Source organism: Schistocerca piceifrons, chromosome 3 (assembly GCF_021461385.2).
Source record: "Schistocerca piceifrons isolate TAMUIC-IGC-003096 chromosome 3, iqSchPice1.1, whole genome shotgun sequence".
Taxonomy (NCBI): domain Eukaryota; kingdom Metazoa; phylum Arthropoda; class Insecta; order Orthoptera; family Acrididae; genus Schistocerca; species Schistocerca piceifrons.
Window position 1 is genome coordinate 748,370,874 of NC_060140.1, and position 26,411 is coordinate 748,397,284.

The window sequence follows — 26,411 nt, forward strand, 5'->3', positions numbered from 1 at the left end:
CGAGGAACTTCACTCAGTGAAAGAGCAGTCAAAGTAAGGAAAACGAGTTTCAGCTTGCCCACGGATACTCGACCGTTTCTGAAAAAACGACAGTCAGAGTTTTCGAGATACTTTCCAGGTACTTTATGAGCTTTTTTACCGCGCGAGATCGTCACATGAAATAGTGGCTCAGTGGTAAGCGTTGCGGTTTTCTTAATATTGCGCCCCGTTTTCGAAACTGGATTATTGTTTTCATTTATGTGCTTACGTCCTTAAGAGGTTACCATACGAATGTTTCTTGTCAAATTACGGGATACAATTCCGTTATATCAACTGTAAAATTACAAGCGGATTTCGCAATAAGTGTCACACATTTGTAATATAATACATATTTGTTTGGTATGTTGAGGTGTTATAACGTTTTTGTATTCTCATATTCCATTCTCACATGTATTCTTATATTAATCCTTACATTTTATTCGTATGTTTACTCTTCAGGAAGATTTGGTGCACTCCCTTGGATGATACCGATTGCAGAAACATTCAAAACACAGAGATTCCGAACACCACGAGCATTTCACGAAGGCAGCTTTGCCACAGTGACATATCTTCGTATGAATTTCCCTCGGGACACAAATGATAACACTGGTAAAGATTTCGCGCACTGGCAATAATTACATGGCAAACCACGCGTAACGGATCACATTTACGAAAACTGGCCCTTGTAACTGATTATGAATCACGATACAACAATAATTTTACCGAAAACTAATTCTTCTTTAATTCATATCTGCCATACAGGAAGTAGATGAATAAGGACAACGTTATATCAATATACACCGGAAAAAAATCGTGTAGTGATCTTCTACATACATGGGTATACCATTAAAAATAAAAGTAATAATCAGATGTCAAACACGGGGCACAAAATTAAGAAACCACGACTGTGCTACCACTTCGTCTGACGATCTCGCATGCTGAAAGGCACATAAAGTACCTAGAAAGCTTTGGTCGTCGTTTTTTCAGAACTGGTCGAGTAACTACGGTTAAGCCGAGACAGGCATTCGCTTATTTTGACTACTCTTCCACTGAGCGACGTTTTCGCGAAATCTGGTGATGGCACTTGCCGTGTTCTCCTCGTAAGAGTTTAAGTTCTTCCGTCTTGGCACGGAGTTAAAAATCCAACAAACAGTTTAAGTTCTTTCGCCTATCCACAGAGTTAAAGTTCCCTTCGTACAGTCTACAGTAAATGTACAACAAAAATACTTTAAACGAAGTTTTTCAACATCCACAACTGGGGCGACAGGTCCGTCGGTGGCGTCGTAGCATCCCAGGACGTTGCTCGTGGCGGCGGCGGCTTATCGGCATCTTTGGCGTGGAGCTGGATGTCCAAATTGGAGTCCTGCCTCGGAGTGAATTGGCGACGGACAGCTGCTATCTATATGTATTTCCATTCGAAGCACCACAGGGCTTTGTCCGTCTGACTTGTAGCATGGCTAATTTTGTACGTGACTGTATGTCTGTATCTGTTATTACCAAAATTGTGTGGTTATTGTGGTTATTAGTCTATTATTCGAAGCGTTGGGCTATTGTGTGCCTAGCTGGTGAATTAGTTAGTGGAGTGAAGTTGAAGTTTTTTCACATTAAGTTACCGACTTTTTTTTAATCTATGTATGGACGGTTCGCCTAATAATTTTTTGATATGTGTGTTGGGTGTATGTATATCGGCATCTGCTATGGTACGGAGGATACGGTTTTGCAGAGTTTGAAGTTTGTATAGGTGGGTGTCTGCCGCCACTGACCAAACTTCTGGTCCATATAATATAGTGAGGAGGAGAACAGCTCTGTTCGGTCTCAGCTTTTTTGTACCGTCAGCCCCCCACCCTTAAGGAGTGGGTACAAGCGATTAAATGCTGTACTATCTTTGTTCCGAGCCCTGTTTATTTGTTTCCCAAATGACAGCTTTTTATCTATATCTAGTCCTAGGTAGGTTGCCGAGTCGCTCCAGTGGATGTCTCTGCCTGCAACCGAAATACGCCTGTTTGGGGAAGTTAACTTTCTGGTGAACATTATCGCTACTGTTTTGCCTGGATTTATTTTAATCTTCCATGTGTTGTATCAGCTTACAGATGATCTTGTGGTTTCCTTACCATAAAGTTGAGGTTACTACTGCTTTTGTATACCGCTGTATCACCAGCATAAAGCGCCAGTTCATTGCCTGCCAGTTTTGGTGTGTCATTTGTAAATAGAGAATATAATTTGGGGCCCAGAACCGACCCCTGCGGGACCCCGGCCACAGCATCCCTGAGCGTACCAACTTGACTGCCGCACGTAACAGAGAATTGTTTCCCCGCCAGGAACGGGTCAATTATGCGTATTATGTGTCCTGGAGTAATTTATATATTAAGTCATCATGCCCAACTTTGTCGAACGCTTTACCGATGTCGAGAAATACCGCTCCTGTGCTATGTTTTATGTCTCTCTCCTTGCATGTGTGTCCCACCAGACGTAGAGATTGATGAACAGTGCTATGTTGAGGATAGATGCCAAACAGCTCGGGGCTGATTATGTTATTGTCTTTCAGGAGTTGGGTAAGGGCTCTGTGGATAAGGCACTCCTGTACTTTCCCTAGAAAGCACAGGAGTGAAACGCGTTCGTAGCTCTGTTTTCCACGTGTCTGGAAAGTAGGTTAGGGAAAGGGACTAGGTATATATGGTGGTGAGGTGAGTGGCTGCGGTAGGAGGAAGGTGTTTCAGGTAAGGGACACGGATCTTGTCAGGACTGGGGGATTTGTTGCTCCCTAGTTGCCTGATGTAGGCACATACGAGAAGATCAGAAACCGGCGTAAATTCTGTTTCTATCTTATCTTGCCTCCACTGAGCCACTCGTCCGATTATTATTTCTGCCTGCCTATCGCTCACGTCATCGTCGATAACGTGAGTTCGAAATTGTGTCTCCAGCGATGTTGCTAACATTTGTGCCTTCTCCTCGTTATCACAAACTAATCCGTTTTCTCCTCGGAGTGGCCTTTCTACGCTGGGTGTAGCCTTCAGCAGTTTCGTGACCTTCCATACTTTTCCTCTGTCCTGTTCTACCTCTCTGAGCCGTTCTTCCCAGCTGAGACCTCTCTGCTCATCCAACCTTCGCTTTGCCTGCGCTTCTAGTCGTCTAAGCAGGCGACGATCGGCGGGATCGTTCAAAATCTGCCAATCCTTCCTTACGCGCCGCTTTTCGACTATCAGGTCCCAGGTATCAGAGGGCAGCTCCCTGGCACCAGGTTCGGCGGTTTGCCTGAACTTTGCTCGTCTCCCAAGCACGGGTCTGGAGGACGTTCGTAAAATACTCTATCGCTGTGTCCACATCTGCTTCATTCCGCATTTGCGGTGTGACCTGCAGATGATGTTTTACAAAGGGCGTTATATTGTTGCCAGTTAGTAACTATGTTTGTTTTTGCCATCCTCCAGATTTGGTCTCCAACACTGGCACATTCCAGGACAACTGGGCTGTGATCAGAGTCCAGCTCGTAGTGAACTGTTATTGCAGCCCTCCAAGGCAGGCCCCTAAACAGGAAGATATCCGGGATACCTGGCCTGTGCTGGGTTTTGAACGGGATATGAGTCGACTCGTCGGGAGCGATTACCCCCAGAGAGGGATCGCTCTCGATAAAGCGTCTCAGTCTCCGCCCACTGCCGGTTTCGATGGCACAGTCCCAGTCCCCAAGCTTGGAGTTCATGTCCCACGCTACTATGACTCGCTCGTCGTTGTCGAACAAGGCCTGAAAGTCCCTGACGTTTATTGTTGGTCGTGGTGGTTTATAGACCGATATTATTTTAAATACTTGTTGCCTAATTTTGATTCTATCCCGTCCGCCTCGACCGTGACCAAGTCCGGTATGTCGATTGTTCGGTGGCAAATTCTCCGCCTCACAAGGTCCACGACTTCTCCGCCTGGGCGGTTTTGTCGACCGACCTTATGGACCGAGTAATTGCGCACCTGAAATCGGTCGGTCGGCAATAGATTCGTCTCCGTGGTGCAGGCGACATCTATGGCGTGCCGGTCAAAAAAGGACTGTAGCTGCAGGGTTTTATCCGTCATGGCATGGGCATTCCAATTAAAAATTCGATAGGATCTTCTTCTATTAAGGTCCATCGGCAAATAATGTCATAGCAACTTTTACTATTATCGTCAACTTGGAAAATCTATCTGCTTCCCCTCGCACCTTTGCCGGCGTTTCTTTACCTTTTTGCACAAATGTGCTCAGGTTCAGTCCCGCAAACAGCACGTTTATTTCCCTTAATTCTTTCAGCGAACGAAATGGGTCGCCGCAAGTGCTTCGCGTCACCTGAGGTGCCTCTGGTGCGGGTTGTGGGGAGCGGTTCTGATATCTTCTGTGCCAGGCGCAGCTGGCTGCCTCACTGGAGGAGCTGGTGGTGAGAGCGCCGCTATTTTGCTAACTGCAGTCGGCTGGGCTGATGGTGGATGCGGCAGTGGTGGCGTGCTCGCCTCTGTGACCGCTGGAGGGTCTGGTTGTGGGGACATGCTCGCTTGAAGCGCCACTGGGGTGGGATGGGGGGAGGGGGGGGGGGGTACTTCGGCTTTGGTAGTGGAGGGGACAGCCGACGCGTTCTGTCTTGCTGGCTTCAGGCCCGGAATTGCCATGGCTGGTACCTAAACTTCTCTTGCTGTCGAGTTTGGTTGTCAGAGACAACTGGGGCTGCTTTGCCTCTGGTTTCCAATTAATCTTTGGTAAAATTCTCAACCGCGGTAATTTGCCGGGTGGGGGCTCTTACAATTAGCGAACACTGGGTTTTGTGTTCTGCTGGGGCTGCAGAGACTCGTCAGGTGCGGGCCTGCGCATTTCACGCACGTTGGCTGTAGATCGCAGTTTTTGCTCGTATGGTTGGATCTCTGGCAGCGAAGGCACTAACCTGGACCTTCAGGCTTGTTGTATTTTTCTACTGTCGTCTTAAAGCTTAGCATATAACGAAGACTAAAGACTCTTTTCACATCCTCATTATTTTCTATCACCGCCAAGATGTTCGGCTCCTTCTTACGGACCCCTGTTGCTTCCCCTGGCTTCGAAAACTGGTGTACTTTTGACACTACGAAGCCTTCGCCTATGAGTTCCTGCTTGACATCCTCCGGTTCCGCGTCAATCAGAAGATGTTTCAGAACTACCTTCAAAGCCTGCTTGGGTTGTATAGAGATATGTAGAACTTCTTCTGTTTCTGTTTCACGAATTTCGAATTTATATTCATCGATCGATTCTGCCTGTATTTTTGTAGTTTTGGCGCGGTACACCGAACTTGCCTTTTGCGCCACCGCGCAGCTCTCTTACGAGTGCTAAAACGCCTTGCGTAACGTGTGCAATCATAGGCGGAACTCTCTCCTTGTTTCGCCTGAAGTTTGCATTTGGCCCTCACGTTCCGTGTCTGTGTTTTCCAAGACAGAAAACGCACTTGCAGTCGGCACATTTGCTGTTACCTCTTAATCTTTCCTCTCTCTCTCTCTCTCGGCTCGTTGGCTATTGCCTCCTGTCTCTCTGCATCGCCCTCCCCTTCCGATTCACTTCCCAGATTGGCTATGTACAATTTGTCCTCGTCCGTTTCTGACCCGCTATCCTCTCGTACCGACGCAGGCCTAGCCCTGTTTTTGTTTACAGACTTTTGCGCGGCCCTACTTTGGTTGCGAGTACTCATGCGACTGCCGCGAAGGTCTCATGATGATGAGGATTCCCTCAAATTATTCGTCGTAGCCACGCTAGTTGTCGTCGGAGCAGTTTTTGTGGTGCCGCCAAGGGGCACTGGTTGATGCTTAGTTCCTGCCTCCATAATTAAATGGCAGATAATCAAAAAAATGTGTGTGAAATCTTATGGGACTTAACTGCTAAGGTCATCAGTCCCTAAGCTTACACACTCTAACGTCCCCTTAGAAAAATTATACATGACTGTGCTTAAACTGACACACAATATTTTTAGCGCAACGCAATCTGACTTTCAATAATCCCTACAAAAGAATGGCCCTGACTAACATTAACCTATACCTTTCACAAATCACTTACCTCACAAAAGTCTTCGTTAGTCGAACTACTGCAATACAGCAAGCGCCACTATTGCCAGTTAAATAAAAGATTCAAACTACTGAAGGCACTAACTACTGATAGGCGTAGTTAGTAAATGAAAGATTTTGATAGAGAACAAGCAATGTACTTACCTTAATAATGTTCAAAAGTCATAATATATATATATATATATATATCAGTCCCCATGATATCCAATATTACAAATTTACTCTTTCTGATGGACACACGTCCAGATCGTCCGCTCTCAGAATTCCGCCATCTCTCTCCCCACATCCACCACTGCTGGCGGCTCACCTCCAACAGCGCAACGCTACGCGCTGTTAACATCCAGCTGCCCAACACTACAATGGCAGACAACAATGCAAACTAGCCACAGACTGCACACAGCGCAGCCAGTGATTTTCATACAGAGCGCTGCGTGGCGTTACCAATAAGAAAACCTAAATAGCCTACTTACAACACTACTTAACCTAAATTATCCTAAGGTCAAACACACACACCCATACCCGAGGGAGGACTCGAACCTCCGTCGGGACCAGCCGCACAGTCCATGACTGCAGCGGCAGGTAACCACATCAGAGCCAGCCCTATATCTCAGTAAACGCGGGTCACCGTGCAGTGCAGCGGGCCCTGGCTTGCAAATGCCCTACCGCTTGGGAGAAGCGAGGAGAATGCCTCGCGGTGGCAAGAAAGGAAACGGACGCGGCAGAAACAGCGCCAACCGAACACCGCAGCACCGCAATTACCTCCCGTAGTTTCCGCGCCCACCAGTACACCAGCGGACGGTAACACTTCGTTCGAGAAAGCAGAAAACTAACATCCAGTCCAGCAGTTCCCGCTCGCAGCCTCCACGCCCGCCAGAACACCGGCGAGCAGTAACGCTACGATCTCGAATGGCAGTCCTGTTAGAGCTCAACACAACTTCACTCTAGAGCAGGACGAAGGCAAGACATTTTTGTTAAAATCCGCTCTCCAGAGGAGAGACCCCTAAGGCAGCAAGTACGATAGTCGGCGAGCTCCGCAGAACTTCTGATCCGCTCGACAGTCGCTCTACTTATGATGCTTGGCGACGGACGGCCGTGCGCCGGCCTAAATACTATCCAGCGGCAGGATATCTTGGGATCTACTTTTGGTCACGTGGATAGCGAAAATAAGTAGGTTCCCGTGACCGCGACCTCTGGCGGCGCTGCTAGGGCAGCCCAGTGGAACACCAGGAAATCTGCTTTTCGGCGAGAAGTGGCTGCTTGGCAAGCGGGCAACACTCGACGCATGGATGTATGATGTGTTGTCGACTTTGCAGGCGTAACGCCAGGAAATGTCACAGGGAAACCTTCCTAGCACCTCAGCAAGAGACGTTGTTGCATATTTGTGATGGATTGTGGTTTTGACGTTGTCCTCGTATTCTGGATCTGTGTTTTCCTATCTTCTGTTAGACGACCGAGTATTCCTGTTTGATTGTTGGTATTGTTTTGTTCCACGACTAACATGCATTCCCTTGCTATTTTTATAGGATATGCTTATTTGTATTGTAGTGATAAGTAATCACCAAAACGTACACAAACTCACAGTAATGCAACAACCCTCAGACAAAAGCCTGCAGTATGGTTACCGTCGCTGCGGGAACAGCTCAACATAGAGTCGTTGTGTCGATCTTCCATACCATTTAGAGAAACCATGCACAAACTACATACCTGTCAAATTTTCAACAGTAAACCTATCCGTACTTCTGTGACTCAGTGTTAACGTACAACTATCACTGCTGTAGAAACAAACCCGAGAGAGAACTGAGCAACATTGAATGCAAGGTTGAGGGCGAAGCGTAAGGAGGGCATTACTGTTGTCAACAGAATGCACCCTTGAGCAATTAGAACAAATTAATTCCGAAAAAAGACACACGGTGTACACCGTCGACATTTGCATTGTTCTTCAGATATTTTAGGTGCAGTACAAATACAAAAATTTGTGTGGATAAGAAATCATACGAAATCCAGTTACTCTGAAACGAGTCACCAAATATGACTAATTCATTATACTAAAATACTCAAAGATATCCCAGAACAACCTCCGAAATTTTGTGGAGAAGAACGAGTTCGCCCTGTCTACGAGCTGAACTATTCCTGAAATACCTCACGCGCTTTCACAAGTATCACATGTCCTTTATTGCTACTAGGCGCACTCTCCTTGTCTTAATTAACTGACATGTATATTGTGTACCTTAACTGTGGTGTTACACTTACGTTGTGTTTCTTTTTCACTCTGATAAAGTTTTGAAACGTTCCACTCATAAGATTTGGAGCTCTCTCTATTTCTGTGATTCATCTTTATGGTAGTTAACTTCGATATGGATCACAATCGATGATTACAATCATAGCACCACGTCTCAAAGTTCCTTTGACGGTTTCAACGTAGCAATTTTTGTGAGGATCTTAAACATTCGAGCAGTACTCGTGAAATGGTCACTATTCAGGATTCTGTGTGATTTCCTTTTGCATATGCGCTAGGATTTCCAGAATTCTTCCAATAAATCTTTCCTCAGTTACCCTTCCTACAGCTGATTGTATGCCTTTTTTTTCGTTCCGCTGCATATTTATTAGTATCATTACCCGTACCAATACAAATAATTTGACATAGTCCAGCGTATTATTACTTATGCTTCTCCCGAATAATGTGCGATTTTTATGTTATTTATGCGCTTCATGTTGCTTTTATCCACATATACTACATCAGTGTAATTGTTGTTTGACTCATTCCTGGTTCTTTTACTGTTATTTGGCTCATTCGTGTTTCTTTTACAGGTATCCATGACGACACTTTCCTATAAACATCAAAACCTTCATCAAATAATCTGAGGAAGCTGCTCACTCCGTCAAATGGTTGGTTGCTTAGTTAGAGAGTTATCTTGTTAGTTACATGTTCCATAGATCATTTGAAATGTATCTTTTACCGAAATGATGTGGAACGAATCAGTTTACAATATAATCTATGTATAGAGCTACCTGAATAATTTTAACATTAATGAACAAATAGTCATTAAGTCCCACTCATGCATCTACACACAAAAACATTTTTATACGGGCTATCAGTTTAAAAGAAATTCGTGCATATAATAGAAGGAGTTGTCCAGGAGAAATGATTTTAGGTTGGATTTAAAACTTGCTGTGCGGCATATGTTTGTCAAATTATCAAAAAAATTTGTTGCTATATACTGAACCCCTTTCTGAGCCACTAACAGCTTTAATACTGGGTAAAAGCGGGAATTTTTGGTGTAGTATTATACGTGTGGACGTCATTATTCCCCTTAAATCGTGATTTATTATTTATGACGCACTTAATTAGCGAATTTATGCATTATGATGGCGCAGTTAAAATGCTAACTCTTTGAAGAGGTATCTACATGACGACCGCGGACGAACTCCTCGTATTATTCTTACTGGTCGCTATTACAAGTGACGAGTTACCCAGAAAATTATTCCATAAGACGTTATTGAGTGAAAATATGCAAAATATGTCAAGAGGTAGATTCGTTTATTGCCAAGACTAGGGGTTATACGAAAAGTAAAAATTGCAGAAGTTAATTTTTTAAGCAGATCAGCAATATGCTTCTTCAAGTTTTCATCAGTGCGTACATCCAAAAATTAGGAGCATTCTACTATGTTTACTGATCCATGTTATTGAGCAACAACAATTATTGGTATGAGTCTATTCGTTTTTTGTACAGAACTGAATATAGTTTTTTATGTATACTGAAACTTTAGCATCCGTATAAGATTTCCTGTGATACACCCGACATTAATTCCACTTGTGATGAACCCTAGCCTGCCTGTATTACACGCTGCACACTATGTGTCTAAAATTCTTCCAGCCAGATGTTAATGGCTTACTTTTTGTTCGGAAAGGTAGCGAGCTGCACAACATTTTTTTTTTTTTAAACTATGTTAGTGCAAGAATATGGAATAAAAGCTGCGAACAGAAAATTTGGCCATGTCTTGTTAAGTGATTTTGTGACAAAAAATGAACTGGTGGTGGCACAGCACTTTCGTGTCGACTTCCAAGAACCACTGGTGCCAATAACATCGATAAAGTACGAATAATACTGATATAAAATCAGAAGCTGTCTCTGTAATGTTCCTTAAATAAGAGGAATTTCGAATAGGAAAGGGCATCATGGATGGATTTGTGATGCGCAAATTGACTGACACATAGCTTGCTTGCATTCCATGAAGTTTAGAGATTGCAATCGGATGACGTCGCCTTCTTGCCACGATATTTCGACCGACAACCATTCAGCCATCCTCATGTGAGTGTTTAGCACTGCACATTGCTAGTCCACATCGCTAACTTTATACTAGAAATTGGCGCGGAGACGCATGCGCGAAGGCAGCAGATACACGAGCTTTCTTCTGGCGTGACAGTGTCGTGCCTCGCTTGAAGAACAAAGTGAGTTGGTTCAAATGGCTCTGAGCACTATGGGACTTAACATCTTAGGTCATCAGTCCCCTAGAGCTTAGAACTACTTAAACCTAACCAACCTAAGGACGTCACACACATCCATGCCCGAGGCAGGATTCGAACCTGCGACCGTAGCAGTCGCGCGCTTTCGGACTGAAGCACCTATAACAGCTCTACCACCGCGGCCGGCTAACAAAGTGAGTGACCGTTACAAAACATTTTCGTGCAAACATCAGTCCAGCTTCCAACGTGACATCGCCTCCTACTAACCTTTCTCTTCTTCCACAGGATGATCACAGCATTGACGAAAAGGCTATGTAACATCAGAATGACGTTATTGTAAAGTTGTTTTTGCAATGCCATTTAGCCTAAAGATGAGGTATTCTCTCGAAATATGTCGCTAAATAAATAATACAATAGCTGACAAGGTTTGTGACTGGTAGAGTTAATTAAAAAAAATACCTTTACATATTTGTTGAGACAGTCACGGTCGAAAAATAGTCAATATGGCTTCAAATTATTTTGTTTGTGTCTTACCTTTCTGCTTCTTATGGTGGCTATATTGAACTTTCTAGGCTAATGAACTTTATAAACGCACCTTGTAGTATTTGTTGCTGTCATAGTCCGAGATTTAATACAAGAATCTGATGGTGGCTATTGGCAACCACGAATCGGTTGGAGTAACACGCCAACACTTTTTCCCGGCGGGTGCGGGATACCGTGTCAGAGAAACTGTGTGCAAGTGTCGGGCAGGCAGAGGGCGAGAGCGACGGTGGCGACTCCCCCTCCTCCCCCGGGAAAGGTCAAGCGGCCCTCTAAGGGCGCAATCTGCCGCTACCTGCCGCTGAGGCTTCCGGGCGGCAGGCGCCCACGAAGGCGGCCGGCTCACTTGCAGCCGCAGCCGCAGCCGCAGCCAGCCACACGCCGTCGCGGCGCAAACACCCTTGTCGCACGGACACTCGCCCCACCCCACCAAGGCCGCCCTCACAAGCCCGCCGTCAGCGCGTGCTCCAGCACGTCACCGGCATTTGCCCAGTCTCTACGAGGACAATCCTTTGTACAACAGATCGTAATAAGTAGGGCTGCGAACTTACGAATGGCAAGACTGAACCGTGATTTATTTTCAACGAATATTCTTAAGAATTTACTTTACTTCCTAGCGATTCATTAACACATTTAGTCACACTATGTGAGCGTGGAAGTGGTTGCCAGGGAGTAACTGATGAAATCAAAATGAAATTGATTTTAACAAATGGGAATTTTATTCCTAAAAGCTTTTTTTTTTTTTTTTTAAGAAACAGATTTAAAATTATATTCAGAAAGCACCCTCTAAATATCAAAGTTACAATTTATTCAGAGGCAGAAAGAAACAAGTTCGGGCAGAGAACCTTGCCTCTCCCTTTTGACACGGCCGTAGTTACGATCGCTTACAACAGCCTCTGAAAGACTACACTGGTGCAAATCTGCAACACACCAGACAACTTTAAACTAAGAGTTTTAACAATATACACAAGCACACAAACTATGCCCTCCCCATAGGAGGGATGGAAATGGTACCAAACACTAACAATTAAAATATTAACCTTGCCACCGAAGGTGCAACTTGATTTCAACTTCTAAGAAAAGTCTTACGGTGAAAGAGTGGCAATTTTATATACTAAAATGATCATTTAAATAAAAGCCCATGAAATGCAATCTCATATAAAATTCTACAAGGTTGGCCAAACAATAGTTAACATGCTCTACAGTACACAGATACCACCTCTCAAGATCATAGGCGATAGTATCAAAGTTTCGAAAGATCAAAATATATTTCAGGTATTAGGCCGTTACACTCTAAGCAATAAATTCGTTAACACACCAAATCCGACAAACATGACAGAGGCAACTACTAACGTACGGTAGATTGATAGGGAGATTACCGAACAACCCAAACCGCAGGTTGCTCTAACCCGCCCCTACTCCACAAGGGAAAAACGGACCACTCAATTTATAAACAACCACCTTCCACGGGTGGGAAAACGGAGAAGAATGATGGGACGACCCCAAAGCAAAACGGCTGGTGACCTCACCAAGAAAACAACTAGAATTTAACAAGAGTAAATCAAACAACATATCACCAATCACTTCACTTCTAATAAACTGCGATTTCTCTAGAAGACCTGGCGCAGCACCCCCAAATCGCTCTCCTGAACCGTCCGCTGCCAGCCGCTTCAACGGACGCAGGAAGGCGCACCAATCTCCAGTCGCACGGCGTCGCAGCTCGCACCGACCAGACTGATGTCGTGGGTTGACTCCTGTTGCTCTCGTGTCGAACGCGAAGTCATTATCCCTCGCTATACGGCGCGGCTCACTGCACTCACGTGGCGACCTCATATGCGCCGACGCTCAAGACGGACAAGTCATGTTGTGTCTCAGTGCGCGACCGACCAACCGATCGATCCAACCGCCAATGACCATTGCCTGAGCAACTCGAGCAGACTGGCGGCCTAACGCGCAGACTCAGATGCAGGAACTAAGCCCCGACCGGGCGACCACTCGCTGCTGAGTTTTCTTACTGGTGGAGTGGAAAGACTCTCATTTTGCCGGCTTTAAAGGTTGATCCGAACGACAGACATACTAGCACACCGAACGACAGACAGACATTAACTGTCTAACAAATGCGAACGAGAGACTGACCCAGACTGACCCACTGGCGAGCTCATAGCGCCCCTTAAATGCACGTGAACAGGCAACCTTTCCCCTTTCCCACCAGAGGGAAACACCAAAGCTGCGATTGCCGCAGCGGCGCGACCGCCAGAAACGGAGGGCGTCTGCTTCACACTACGCGCTGCGGCGCGCTCTTCAAAACAGCAATTTTTACCGCAGCTCAAAGACCAAGTCAAAAAGTAAAAGCAGTTTTTTAACCAGAAACTTCTTATCGCTATAAATTTTTTGGCATACAGCCATTAGTCTTAGGAACAGAATCCGTAGCCACGAGCTTCGGGAGTCAAACTCACGTCATCTGCCTTTCTTAAGTTTATCCTCCCTAAAATGTACTTCAAAAGCATTCAAGGACAAATCATAAGAACAAATAAAATTATTCGGACATGAGGTCCTTCTGAAAAACGGCGGCGCTAGCTTCCCTGCTTCGCTTATCCACGTTTCCACACGTCCTCCAAAGCGTTGCTTCCGTAAGGCGGTAAACAGCGGTCACATCAGCTGGCCTTCCGTGCACCACTACTTCATTAACATATGTACGGGTCTGACCGAACAAATACGGGGTGTTGTCGATGGTGCTGAGCCACAGTCATTCAATTCTTTTTAAAAGAGTGAACCGCCATTTGACTGTGTACTACTGTATTTATCTTCTGAACAACGTGGATTTCGGCTTTTGGGCCATTACCAAGAACAATGCTAAAAGTTGTTAGACCATTGTTATTGCAAAGAATGTTTGACAGTTACATCTTAAAGACATGTATTAGTCTTTGTTTAACTGTTTTGCACTACCTTAACATAAGTGACATAATAGTGGTCTAACAACTTTTACCCTTGTATCTGATAATGACATAAAAGCAGGAATATACAGAGTGTTTCCGTAATATAGAGCAAAAATTTAACAAGACATAGAGGATGCTCCACTGAACAATTTGAGGTAGGGAACGTGAGATCGGAGAAGCCAGCTTAAGGAGAGGAAATATGAATGAAATTATATTACTGTGTACTTCTTTATTTACATTAGTTATACTTAACTAAAAATAGCATTATTGGCTCAACAAACGTCCCATTTGTACTGTATCTTACAAAACGTGCTGAAACTGCCGGCCATCAACCTCAGTGCAAGCATGACATCGGCGAACAAGATTCTGACGCACCCTGACAAATATCCGTAGTGTGTTTTGGATCACATCACAGGCGCCGACACTTGTGGCAGCTAATTCCATCTCCATATTCAAAATCGTTCAACTGGCTCTGAGCACTATGGGACGTAACATCTGAGGTCATCAGTCCCATAGAACTTAGAACTACTTAAACCTAACTAAGCTAAGGACATCACACACATCCATGCGCGAGGCAGGATTCGAACCTGCGACCGTAGCGGTCGCGCGGTTCCGACTGAAGCGCCTAGCACTGCTCGGTCACCCCGGCTGGCATCTCCGTATTCACTGGGGTCTCATACACAAGTGACTTTAGATATCCTCATAGGAAATAATCAAGGGGATTCAGGTCAATTGACGTCGCAGACCATGGAATGGGATCTCCCCTTCCAATCCAGCGACCAGGAAATACAGCATTGAGAAGGTTGAGTTGTCCACACTGGAGTGAGGCAATGCACCGTCATGTGTCCACATCTTCTCACGAACAGCCAACGACACGTTCGTCAGCAACTCAGCTAGAACTCTTCGCTCGAATCTTAAGTACAAGTATCTATCCAGATGACCAGGTAGAAGCTATGGCCTAATGAGGTTTTGACCTACAGTGCCTGACGATGGCTGTTAGGAAATAGTTACCTGTACAGCCATTCAGCGGCAACAGCATTGCAACGTGCTTCCTCATACACAAGGTGCATGTCAGTGAGTTCTGCGAAACTGTACCGGTACTACTCCATCATACTGTACTGTACGTGTCTCAATAAAACTGAGTAATGAATGGGTCTGTGATTGAATCATATCACGTTCTGTCATGGGACAATGTAAATACAATACAACAGAGTCACCTTATGGACAAGTAAAGTAAGCAAAACCTGCATCATGATTTCCTAGTAATAAGGCTTGTCCTCCTTTTTTCCTTCTAAGGAGGATAGAATGTACATGTAAATAAACTACACAGTACTTATAAACTTGTTCGCATGTAAGTTGTGAATAAGCTGGAAAACAGTGATACTACACAAAGCAGTAGACAAATTTACTTCCATATCTCCTGAAGCTGGCTTCTCGGACCCCAGGTTCCCTACCACAAATTGTTTAGTGGAGCATCCTCTACGTCCCGTTAAATTTTTGAAGTTCTTACTGAAACAGGTTTACTCTCGTAAAAAATATACAGGGTGATACGGCTGCCCCTATCTATGGTTTTATGCAACTTGCGCGCAAATTGTTAGTCCTACAGAAAAAATTTTCGCTACAGGCCATAGTCTTTGAATTATTTAAGAAAAACGTACAAAAGTGACCTTCAAATACGTTTTCCTTGAATACCACGAAAACAGTGGCCACCAGCGAAAGCGTATCCCAGTAGAAAATTTAACTACATTTAATATCCCACCGAAAATGTCCTGTTCATTTTTTCCGCAGCAGCAATGGTTTGAAAATCTCTTGCATTGTTTTTGAAGGTGTTGTGGGTTGCATAAGTCCCATAGGTAGGGGCAGCTGAATCACCGTGTATTTTAGACTAGCCCCCCCCCCCCCCCCCCCTGAGAGACACAGAACAGGTCTTAGAGGTTGATACGTGTAGATAAGAAAGTAAAGGTATTTGGACCTCCTCGAGAAACTTGAAAGAGCAATCCACTAACTTAAGTTTGATAATGTACTTAATATACAAACTGGGGGGGGGGGGGACCGGTAATGCGTTTTTTCAATGGTCTTTTAGGTTTTTTCAAAGGTTGGCGTTAGTACGAAAAATGTGCACGATTTACCAGTAGCGTAGTTAACCGTTAGTATGGTGTCTCTCGATGCCCTTTGTAACATCTTTGGAATGCGTGGAACGGCCGAAGCCTCAGTGCAATCTGTCAAACTGTGCGGGCATATGTTTACGAATTAGTGAATCACGGAGAGGCAGCTGACGTGTCCAGTGTCTGCCGCCTTCCGGAAGCAATGCTTTGGGGAATGTGCGGGAAAATGACGAGTGAAGCAGGGAATCTGGCGTTATTGTGTTTAAAGCAAGACGAGTACTTCATGTAGGAGTAATTTTATTTGTTCTTATATTTCGTCCCTGAGCGATTTTGAAGAGCATTTTGTGTAGGGTTAACTTAGTTGATGGGAGCTTGTCTCCCCAAATGCGTTGCTGTAGATTCTCTTTCCAATATTAATGGTTGTATGTTAAAATATTTATGACGATTGCCTTAATAATCGTTACCTCTGGTTGTTACGATGGACAATTTTAGAAACATTTTGTTTGGAAAACAACTCTGCAAGTTGTTACTCGTCAAAATGAGCCAGTTTCCCGGCAATAGCGGGAACTAACTTGGGTCACGTGAGTAGGTACAGCCACGCCCCTGTTAAAGTACAGGGTGATTCAAAAAGAATACCACAACTTTAAAAATGTGTATTTAATGAAAGAAACATAATATAACCTTCTGTTATACATCATTACAAGGAGTATTTAAAAAGTTTTTTTTCACTCAAAAACAAGTTCAGAGATGTTCAATATGGCCCCCTCCAGACACTCGAGCAATATCAACCCGATACTCCAACTCGTTCCACACTCTCTATAGCATATCAGGCGTAACAATTTGGATAGCTGCTGTTGTTTCTCGTTTCAAATCATCAATGGTGGCTGGGAGAGGTGGCCGAAACACCATATCCTTAACATACCCCCATAAGAAAAAATCGCAGGGGGTAAGATCAGGGCTTCTTGGAGGCCAGTGATGAAGTGCTCTGTCACGGGCTGCCTGGCGGCCGATCCATCGCCTCGGGTAGTTGACGTTCAGGTTTCATAACTAACCTTTTTCGTAGGACTCTCCATACAGTTGATTGTGGAATTTGCAGCTCTCTGCTAGCTCTGCGAGTCGATTTTCCTGGGCTGCGAACAAATGCTTGCTGGATGCGTGCTACATTTTCATCACTCGTTCTCGGCCGTCCAGAACTTTTCCCTTTGCACAAACACCCATTCTCTGTAAACTGTTTATACCAACGTTTAATACACCACCTATCAGGAGGTTTAACACCATACTTCGTTCGAAATGTACGCTGAACAACTGTCGTCGATTCACTTCTGCCGTACTCAATAACACAAAAAGCTTTCTGTTGAGCGGTCACCATCTTAGCATCAACTGACGTTGACGCCTAGTCAACAGCGCCTCAAGCGAACAAATGTACAACTAAATGAAACTTTATAGCTCCCTTAATTCGCCGACAGATAGTGCTTAGCTCTGCCTTTTGTCGTTGCAGAGTTTTAAATTCCTAAAGTTGTGGTATTCTTTTTGAATCACCCTGTAGTGTACGACATTCCTGTCTCACAGTGAAAGCTTGCTTTTAACAAAATTAGCTTTATGGCGATGACAAAAGGAGAAATCAGTGGTGGAGTAGACGAAAAAGATGACTGTAACTCCAAGCAAAATGTTAAAACTGAGCGAGGAGGGGCATGATGCTAAGTAATTGAAGTATTTCTCCCAAAGAAAATAAAAAGGAGAAAAATGCACAAAATTGACATGGATAAATTTGTGTTGTTTCGAACAGTACAAGGAAACAGCAACTTTGAGGGACCTTCACAGCATAGCTTACGTTGAACAGAACTTCAAAGATAGCAAAGAAACTCGCGGAGAACGTAGTAAATGGTGAAGTACGACGGTTGGAACTTTAACTATGACAACTATTTATTTCCGACTTATATGAAATAACTACGTGTATCAAAGTTTTACTGTCCTTCACCCGCTAGGATAGCCGCGCGTACTGGCACGCCGCTTCCGGGATTCGGGGAGGCGCGCCAACTCCCGATCGAATCTGCCCGGCTGATTAACGACGACGGCCGATGTTCGAGGCAGCTCGGATGTTTCCTACTACGGACTAGGTGAATACAGGGCTGGCACCCACATCCAGCCTCTGTTACACGATTCACAAACATTTCGAAAACGTTAGCACGCTCACATGTGAACCTACAGGCAGTGTTTTTTTTTTTTTTGGGGGGAGGGGGGGAGGGGGGAGGCGGTGGGGGAGTACACCAATTCCGTCACCTAGGGTACCGGGGTGGTGACAGGAAGTGTATCTGGTCACCCTCTTACATTAGTTACTTACTAGGTTGACCACACAAACCGCAATCGGTCTTTGGCGTCGCCGATCTGCCTCCATCTTCTTTGGCCCGTGTATTCTTCTCCAACGAGTCCCAGAGTCCCATCTTACGCATTTCCTATCTGATCCCGACAGTCCATCTCAGTTGTGGTCTTCCTCTATGACTTCCTGCTATCTGGACCTCTCGACGCGTTACATGCCCATACCACTTGTCATCTCTCTCTAATCACAAACGCAATGTTCAGCAATTTGTACTTTTCCTGTAATTCAAGGATTTTTTCTTTTCCCCCAGTCGGCTCCATCCTTCACTGGTCCAAAAACCTGTCTCAGAACATTTTCTTCAAAAGCCAGGAGTTTTCTTTCTATCTTTTGTGCAAGAGTCTAGGTCAGGACGTCAGCTTTCCTACTTGAAGTCTTGCCATTACTTCCTGGTCTGACCCAAGATATTTGAACTCTTTTACTCTATCAAAGATTTTACCATCCATATCTAAGTGTCTTCTCTTCTCATTATGAGGTATTCGGTCTTATCCGTACTCATCTTCAAGCCTGTTCTCATTGCCTTTCCCATTAACACTATTGCCATATAAACCAGATCTTGCTCATTCTCTGCTATTAAAGCTACATCATCCCCACTGGTCAGAGTGTTGGTCCTTCTACCCAGATATATTCCTGCCTCCAGACTTGCTAGCTCTCTCAGAGCTCGTTCCAAAATCAGATAAAACAGAGGGGGGTACAGGCAGTTCCCTTGTCGGTCTCCAGTACTCACCTTGAACGTCTCTGACATCTTTCCATTCACTTTCATGGTACATGTTCCCCCCCCCCCCCCCCCTCTCTGTGTTAAAAACTGCCTTGTCGTCGGATATGGGGTGTCTAGGTAACCTGCTTTCGCGAATCGCTCGACAGCAATTGAAGCAAATCGTGTTAATGTGTTTTATTACAAAAAGTAAATGACAATACTTAACTTTAAATACTACACAGATGTGTCGCAAGCAAAGGGTTATATGCAAGGTTCTTCAGTTTAAACAATCCTAACACAAGAGCTGATGCTTCTATTCAGGTCGATAGTCTTGAAGCTTCTCCTCGACTGGGGCGCGACGAGTCGGGCGCGGCGCTTATGTCCTCTGCGCATAGAGGCCGCTGCTGTCGCATTGTCGTCCTGGAAAGGATTTGGTCAGCATGCAATTGGATGACGTCGTGTCACAGCCCTCTCCGCTCTCTCGTTCCCGACTGGCGTGCCGGCGCTTCACTTTACGCCGTTGCATTCTTCCTCTCCCCCCCCCCCCCCTTCACCAAAGTGACGGAACGCCGTCGTATAAGGAGCTCGACAATGGCGGGGGAGGCAGGAGCGTGGACTCTGAGGGACTGGAAGCTGTGGCTGACCTCCAGTCCTACCCTGCCATCCGGCTTTCGCTCTGGCGGAAATGTCCCCCTAAAAACGACCAGAAGGATAAGCGTCCATCTCCTGAGGCCCATAACAAGATGCAGAAGGCGTCGGCTGCTGTTGCGTGGGCGGGTCCAGCCCCATCGGTAGGAAGAGAGGAGGCGGAGGAGGCGAAGGCTTCGTCTCCATGGGGTCGTCCTGTGGTGCCGTGATGACACCCTCTGGTGGCTGCTGTGGCCACACTGTCCTCGGGATCCGTGAATCTGGGGGAAGAGATACAAATGGATCACCGTGCACATGAGAGTGGCGAATTTGATATGTCGGCTCTGCAATCCGTTTGGGTCTAGAATGAGATACATGCATGCGCCAAGTCGACGAAGGATCTTTACTCGCGCCCACCGTCTGCTGCTGCTAAAATCCTTGAAAAACATAAAACCATGCGGCGCGAAGCGATACTTTCGGCCTTCCTTGGGCGCAGATGCTGAGAAGGATGGAGCAGGCGGAGCAGTGTACGATGGCGGCGGCCGTGAAGCAGTTCCGCCGACGATGGTCCATCGCGTGGGTGCGAACAGTATGAGGCGAGAAACAGTTGCAATGCTTGATCGTGTGCGCGGTGCGAAGTTTGGTCATTTGCTGCTGGAAGGTTCTGACAAAACGTTCCGTTTCGCTGTTTGACTGTGGATGGAACAGTGCACTAGTTAGATGCTGTATGCCATTGCGTTCACAGAATGATTGAAATACAAGTGACGTGAAGTGGGGTCCGCTGTCTGATACTATTACTTCAGGTAAACCTTCTAGGTAAAAAATCGATGACACCACCTGAATTGTGCGACGTGACGTTGTCGAATTCATGAGCACAGTAAAAGGAAACTTTGCTATACCGGTCAACCACAATCCACGAACAAGTTTCCAAACAGGTCCTGCAATTGCGACTTCGGCCTAGCTGAGAACTGTTGTGGCGGAGCGGGCTGATTTTCCGCACATGCGTGATGCTGTGACGTCATCTGTTCTATTTGGGTGTCCATGCCCTGCCAAGTACAGTGTCGACGCGCTAACTGTTTCTTGTGAACAATCCCCCACTGTCGTTTGTAAAGTAACAGCAACACTTCTTTTTGCAAAGCTTTGGGGATCAACATTCGTGACTGTCCACTTTCATTTTGAACAAGAATCACACCTTGCTGTATAGCGAGGCTACGGTGACGTGCAAAGTATCGGCGCACTACAGAGTTATTTAAGCTATGCAAGAGCGAGGCCAAGATGTACGAATGTATTCGAGCAAAACGTTCAAATCTGAATCAGCTTCCGTGGCCTGTGCGATTTTCCTGTAGTTCAGCGGAAAGAATTTAAGCAATTCAGAATCCTGAGCATCGATGTGACAACAAGATGTAGCAGAAGCGTCAAAGTTTGTATCAGGGCCAATCGGAAGAAGTGAAAGTGCGTCCACATTACCATGTTGAGCTGTCGGACGAGACACAATCTCGTACTGGTACTGAGATAACAACAAAGCCCTTTTTCAAATTTTGGGCAGTTTGTACAGCGACTGGCTTAATCGGATGAAACAAGAACTGCAATGGCTTGTGATCCGTTACTAAGTAGAATTCCCTGCCACACAAATAATGGTGCAATTTGGTGTCACCATACACATAGGAATGTGAATAGTTAACATAGGAAATATGAATAGTTACACTGAGCTTTGGGCAACACTTTTGATGAGAAAGCAAGAAGTCTGCCTTCATCACCAAATCTGTGCGAAAGCGCTGCACCGATTCCGTAAGAAGAAACGTCAACTTGCAACAGAACTGGTTTGGCTCTTGGCTCTGAGCACTATGGGACTTGACATCTGAGATCATCGGTCCCCTACAACGTAGAACTACTCAAATCTAACTAACCTAAGGAGATCACACACATCCATGCCCGAGGCAGGATTCGAACCTGCGAACGTAGCGGTCACGCGGTTCCAGACTGTAGCGCCTAGAACCGCTCGGCCACCCTGGCCTGCCCAACTGGTTTGTCAGGATCGAAGTGAACCAAGTACCGATCACTGAGTAATGAATCTTTAAGTTTTTGAAAAGCTTCTTGGCACTCATATATCCAAACAAAAAGAACATTCTTGCGACGCAAGCGATGCATTGGGTCTGCGATTTGTGCAGCATTCGGTATGAACCGAATATAATAATTCATTTTCGCTGAGACTGACTGCAAATCTGTGACATTACGAGGAACTGGCATATCACGAATAGCTAACAAATGTGACTGAAGAGGATGTACGAGCTTGACTTTTGATGACATGACCAAGATACTGCAACTCAGATTTTAAATAATAACGTTTATCCAGTCTACACTTTAGTCCTGCATCAGATAACACACGAAACAAAGCACGCAAATCTGCAATCTGTTCTTGAGGTGTACGACCTGCTACAACAATATCGTCCAAATAGTTTGAACAGTTTGGTACTTGAGCAGTCAGCTGTTCCAAATACCTTTGGAAAATGGTGGGTGCGGAGGCACTTTCGAAAGGCAAACGCAAATATTTAAACACGCCCAAATGAGTGTTTACAACACACACTTTTTGAGATTCATCATCTAGTGGTATTTGAAGACATGCATCACCCAAATCAATTTTTGAAAAGTAGCGACGAGCGCCCAATCTGTCCATGAGATCCTCCGGGGGGTCGCAATGAATATCAAACACAGTCTGTGGGGCCGTAGACTTAAAGTCAACACAGAGGCGAATGCGACCTGAAAGTTTGTGGAGCAAAACCAGTGGACTTGGCCATTGGCTAGTTTTTATGGGCGCAATAGCTCCTCTATCTTGTAGTTACTTAAATTCAGCAGCGACTTTGTCCCATAATGCAATGGGAACAGTTCTGGCCCGGCAAAATTTCGACTGAGCATTGTCTTTCATAGTAATATGAGCAACAGAATTGTTAGCCTTGCCTAAACATTCAGAAAAGAGTTCAGAGAATTCTTTCAGCAAGCTAGCTTCACTGTCTTTGGCACTGAATGCAGTCACTGACAACACATTGTCCTAAACTTGGAAGCCAAAGAAATCAAGGCCAAATATGTTCTCACAATCGCGTGATTGTAGCACAGTGAAGGTGGCATTTCGCGTATGCAAGCGAGTCATACCACGCAAAGTACATTTTCCGAGAATAGAAATGTCTTGCCCATTATGAGCCGTCATGTGCGTGTTAGTTTTAGACAGACGTGGAGAGCGTAACACTTACGATTCAGCAATGTGACAGAGGCGCCCATGTCCAACTGAAATTTCACACGTTTTCCACTAATATGAAAATGAACAAATAGTTTGTTCGACTGGCGACTGTTTGCTTGCTAGATTTGCTAGTTTTGCTAATGCCTGTAGCAGGCTTTGAGTACACTGCATTGATTACGTGGGCCTTGCGACTAGATTGTTGTGAGTGGGCAGAATTCTTATGTTGTAAACATACAGATTGGACATGACCTTTCTTACCGCAAAAGTAACACAGTGCTTGTCTGGATGGGCAGTCTTGGCGCGTATGCCATGAATAGCACCGAGGGCGTGACTTGATTCTGTTCGCCTGTTTAAAGAACTGCTTATGTAGCTTGATGCGCGCGGGCTGTTTCTGCCTAATGGGCTGGTCGCAAGCGATGGACGACTCAACCTGACAAATAGGTGGCTTCTCAATTTTATCTGCCGACACGGAACCCGAATCATATTGATCTAGTATTTGCACTACATGCTGAAATGATGCACCTGACTATGTCAAAATCTGTTCTCTAAGTCTGACATCAGTTACATTGAACATTGATGGGATCACGCAACGTAACATCCGAATATAAAGCACCACAAGCACATTTGAATCCTCGTCATACCCTGCAAATTTGTTACCCCCTCGCTATAAGTTTGTGCTGACCTTTTCTTGCAATGAAAGAGTGGTACCTAGCTGCCTCCACATTCACTAACGAATCTACAACCTGATCATAGGAAAGGTCACTCGAAGTAGCGTTAGGGAACAGTTTCTGAATGAGGTGAAACACTGCACTCCCTACTGTTGACAAAAAGTAATGTAGTTTCGTAGTACCTGGGACGTTGTGAGCGATTACGTGGGCTTCGAACTTTTGCAACCACTCAACCCATTCCTCTTGTTGTTCATTAAACTGACGAAAAGACGGTATAGCACTTGGAGCTACAGGTATTGTTTGTTGTACTGTATTTGTGGCTTGATTCGCCAGGAGATGCTGTCCCGTGTGTAGCAGCGTTGAGATTTGCTGGGTCTGAAACGGCAACATCTGTGTTAGCCGCGTTGCATCTATCGCTTGCAGCTGAGGCGCCTGACCAGGGGGTTGGAGAGGTAGGTTGTTAAGTAAAGAAAATTTCTGCAACGCCGACCCGAAAACAGTGATTAGCAAAAATACTATAAGAAACACTATTAAAACACGTAAATACACCCCTGTAAGGAAAAGAAAGTACAATTGAGGCCCCAGCAATACGCATGAGAAAATCCATGGCCGTCTGGCACTGGATTCTTCTTGTAACTCGTCGCCAAATGTCGAATCCAGCCTAGTCTTCGAATATGGGGTGTCTAGGAAACCTGCTTTCTCGAATCGCTAGACAACATTCAAACAAATCCTACTAATGAATGCCGGCCGGGCTGGACGAGCGGTTCTAGGCGCTACAGTCTGGAACCGCGTGACCGCTACGGTCGCAGGTTCGAATCCTGCCTCGGGCATGGATGTGTGTGATGTCCTTAGGTTCGTTATGTTTAAGTAGGTTCTAAGTTCTAGGGGACTGATGACCTCAGAAGTTGTCCCATAGTGCTCAGAGCCATTTGAACCATTTATTAATGAGTTTTATTACTAAATGAATACATGCAAAACTTAACTTTGTGCTACACATATGTCCCGGAAGCAAAGAACGAAATAAACAATAACCAAGTTTCTTCAGTATAGACAATGCTACATAGTACAAGCGAAAAGACTAATCTTAAAGCTTCTCTTCGACTGGGGCGCAACCAGCCGGCAGCGGCGCTTATGTCTTCTTCGCATAGAGGCCGCTGCTGTCGCGTTGTCGTCCTGGAAAGGTTTTGGTCAGCATGCACTTGGCTGACATCTTGTCGCTGCCCTCTCCGCTCTCTCGTTCCCAACTGGCGTGCCGGCGCTTGACTTTACGCTGTAACACCCTGTATACAGGGTGGTCCATTGATCGTGACAGGGCCAAATATCTCACGAAATAAGCGTCAAACGAAAAAACTACAAAGAACGAAACTTGTCTAGCTCGAAGGGGGAAACGAGATGGCGCTATGGTTGGCCCGCTAGATGGCGCTCCCATAAGTCAAACGGATATCAACTGCGCTTTTTAAGTAGGAACTCCCATTTTTTTTTACAAATTCGTGTAGTACGTATAGAAATATGAATGTTTTAGTTGGACCACTTTTTTCGCTTTGTGATAGATGGCGCTGTAATAGTCACAAACGTATAAGTACGTGGTATCACGTAACATTCCGCCAGTGCGGACTGTATTTGCTTCGTGATACATCACCCGTGTTAAAATGGACCGTTTACCAACTACGGAAAAGGTCGATATCCTGTTGATGTGTGGCTATTGTGTCAAAATGCCCAACGGGCGTGTGCTATGTATGCTGCTCGGTATCCTGGACGACATAATTCAAGTGTCCGGACCGTTCGCCGGATAGTTACGTTATTTAAGGAAACAGGAAGTGTTCAGCCACATGAGAAACGTCAGCCTCGACCTGCAACAAATGATGATGCCCAAGTAGGTGTTTTAGCTGCTGTCGCGGCTAATCCGCACATCAGTAGCAAACTGCGCGAGAATCGGGAATCTCAAAAACGTCGGTGTTGAGAATGCTACATCAACATCGATTGCACCCGTACCATATTTCTATGCACCAGGAATTGCATGGCGACGACTTTGAACGTCGTGTACAGTTCTGCCACTGGGCACAAGAGAAATTACGGGACGATGCCAGATTTTTTGCACGCGTTCTATTTAGCGACGAAGCGTCATTCACCAACAACGGTAACGTAAACCGGCGTAATATGCATATTGGGCAACGGAAAACCCACGATGGCTGCGACAAGTGAATCATCACCGACCTTGGCGGGTTAATGTATGGTGCGACATTCTGGGAGGAAGGATAATTGGCCCCCATTTTATCGATGGCAATCTAAATGGTGCAATGTATACCGATTTTCTACGTAATGCTCTACCGATGTTACTACAAGATGTTTCACTGCACGACAGAATGGCGATGTACGTCCAACATCGTGGATGTCCGGCACATACCTCGCGTGTGGTTGAAGCGGTATTGAATAGCATATTTCATGACAGGTAGATTGGTCGTTGAAGCACCATACCATGGCCCGCACGTTCACCGGATCTGACGTCCCCGGATTTCTTTCTGTGGGGAAAGTTGAAGTACATTTGCTATCGTGATCCACCGACAACGCTTGAAAACGTGCGTCAGCGTATGTGCGAACATTACGGAAGGCGAACTACGCGCTGTTGAGAGGAATGTCGTTACATGTATTGCCAAATGTATTGAGGTTGATGGACATCATGTTTAGCATTTATTGCATTAATGTGGTATTTACAGGGAAT